This window comes from Gavialis gangeticus, unplaced genomic scaffold, assembly GCF_001723915.1.
Source record: "Gavialis gangeticus isolate Ggan-Ray unplaced genomic scaffold, GavGan_comp1, whole genome shotgun sequence".
Lineage (NCBI taxonomy): Eukaryota > Metazoa > Chordata > Crocodylia > Gavialidae > Gavialis > Gavialis gangeticus.
The window spans coordinates 58,511,854-58,514,913 of record NW_017729031.1 but is presented as its reverse complement, the minus strand read 5'-3'; positions in this window follow the sequence as shown (position 1 = coordinate 58,514,913).

The window sequence follows — 3,060 nt, the reverse complement described above, 5'->3', positions numbered from 1 at the left end:
CCCCCCCCCCCCCCCCCCCCCACTCTGGCAGCAACAGCAACCAGAATCTCTGGGCTCCTCCTCTCTCCTCTGGCTTTCACTGCCTGCCCACGCCCCAAGGGCCCAGTGCAGCTGGGGGCGCTGAGAGTGAGCCTGGAGCCATGCAGGCATGCAGTGTAGCACTTACAGGGGGCAACCACACAGGCACATAGTGTAGCAGTGAGGAAGGGGGTATAGGTGTGCAGTGCAGCAGTGAGGGGTAGTGCAGGGCAGTGGTGGCAGAGAGTGCCAGGTGCATCATCCAGCAGGGGCTGGCGAGGGAGGATGACCCATGTGGTATGTGGTCCACAGGGTATTCAGCCTCTGCCATTTAGAAGTTGGACAGCCCTGATCTAGAACTTTCCCCTACTTTGATCTGTTTCTCTCTCAATTGCTGCTCTTCATCCCTCCCACTTTTTAATCTACCTCTTTAACTTGAAGAGTAAAAAGAATCTCAGTTTTGTTTTTCAGTGATAAAGTCTTGTGTACCTCTGGGAGTTAGTGTGTAAAGGAGACCTAAGCTGCATATCTGCTTATGAGTTGACTCCAGTTTATCTAAGTGCCCATGATAAGCATGGGACTGTTGGATGGAATTTAGGGACTGGATGGTCACCGTGCTGGGGTTACCTGACCCCAGTTGTGCAGGGGGCTGCACCCCTGGTGCAGGGGGCTGGACCCAATGATCTTCTGAGGTCCCTTCCAGCCTCACACTCTATGAATCTAGGATCTATACAGTAAAATGTAATGAGAGAATTATTGTTATTCTCTTAAATTGAAAAAAAAATCTCAGTTTCAAATAAAATGCAAAATGGTCGCAGATTTGGAAAAACAACAATGCATGGCTATGAAAAAATGCATGATGAACTCTTGGCTATATGACTGAAAGGGAAAGAAACAACCCCCCAAATAAAGCAAAGATGCTTACTGCAAATAGTTTAGCTTACTGTAAAAAAGCAAATAGCTTACTGCAAATACTGCAAAGCATTTTACATTTTTAGGTTTCACAAAAGTGATAACTAAATGATCTTATTCATGCATTTAGTTAGCAGTGCAGATTTGTACTGTGTTATAATGCTTGGAAAGAAAATACCATTTTCATTTTATTAGTTGAGTTGTTCAAGGCATTTTCCATGACTAAATAATTTGAGGAGAATACAAAAAGAAGGCAAGGAGAATCTTCTCAAAATGTTTCCTTTATTTCTCTTAGATGTTCTCTAAGATTTTGTCTCTTAGAGAATATTTGGTTTAGTAAATATGAACAATTGCCTTTAGAAATTATTTGGTATCACTTTCTCAGGAAATGCAGGTCTAGTGCAGCTTTATTGCACTAGAAATTCAGTCTGTTGACTATGAGTTCCATTTTATGGGGGAAAGTGTTCTTAATGACACATACAATTTTAACATACCCATTTGCTTTTGATTAAATCCTATAACACATTGGTACACCCATGTAGGACTGACATTTGTCTTTATGAATCATGCGTAAAGTGACACTTTGAGTCATGCATAAGGAATTTACAAGAAGAACATGACACAACAATGTCCTTTTTGTGAATAGGCCTGTATTGTGAGTTTTACTGCTTTACCAGTAATACACAATTAAATATGTCTACAAAGCCTGGCTTTGATCCTGGTGTTCCCTTCTCTGGGTTCATGTTAGATCCTGTTCCTGTATCCACAGTACACAGCTGCATAGTAGATACTGTTTTTACCCAGCCCATGCATTTTAAAATTAGGTTTCTTGTGAACTGAGCACATTAAAAGTCATTTTCAATATAATCCCCCCAAATATCTTAAAGGTACAATAAAACTAAGATAACTCAGGATTTAATGTCAAGGATGTCCAAAAAAAGATCAAGGGTATGGATGAGAGCTTACCTGGACAACAGCCCACTGGAGAAGGGTTCAACAAGTATTAGGAGATTGGATAAGAGAGAATGTGCCATTAGGTTTTTAGCACAGTAAAGATCCATGGAGCTGTCTCTGCAAAGCTAGATCAAACCTTCTCTAGAGGCAGCGGGCCAGTTTCATCCCAGAGCTATCATCATTGTTATGAGGGATGAATCTATCCTTCCTGTTAACGGAGGAAACTGCTGGTGGTCCACCTTTCCCTGAGCAAGGGCAAGGTAAATAAAGAGTTTATTCCCTGAATCTTTCTCTTATTTTCTTGTTGATGTTAATTTTTCAAATTCCTTTTATATCCAAACTTATTTGTCTAATAATAGGCTCATTTAATATTTTACCTGTTTGTTAGAGGTTCTTTGATGAATTCTGGATTTCAGATGAAAATAGTTTTTCATACAGTTAGGTACCTGTGTTGGCCTATATCACAGAACTTGGTTTCCAGAATTACTCAACAGCTGAAGCTCAGTATCTACAGTCAACATCTCTATACATGAAGCGTCTTATTTATATATCTGTAGTAGGCTTGAATTTTTTCCTATATGTTTCTATTCCAAAGCTAATTAACTATAACTAATAGAATCAGGCTTCCTGAGCAATTACTGACACACTTTTTCAAATGCAAAATATTAAATATTTGCACATAAAACCAGATTTCAACACTTAAGCTTTCTGCAAATATTCTGAAATATTTACTTTAAAGTCCATTTTTCTGCAAACATTCTTGCTAGGATAGTAAAAAAAAAGCAAACAGAAAGGGGTCTGAAATGCCAAAGAGGATATGTTTAATCATTGGAACATCTGCAGAACTCTACTCCATACCCAATATTTTCCCAGCTGTAGTATCTCGGGTCACCATCTGGAGACAGCAGGACTGCATGCAGTGCATGTATGTGTATGTGTGTGTGAAACAGGAGATAACTGAGCACAGTGAGTCAGCAGGCTCAAGTGTGTTGAAACTGGAAAACGTGAAAAATTGCTGCCGTACAGAAGAAAATTGCACACTGCTGGTTATGACATATCACACCTCCCTCAAACCCATACAGAAAATCCTCAAACAATTGCAACCCATACTAGAAAGACACCCTATTCTTAAAGAGATCTTCCCAGAGCCACCCAGCCTAGCTTTCAAACAAGCAC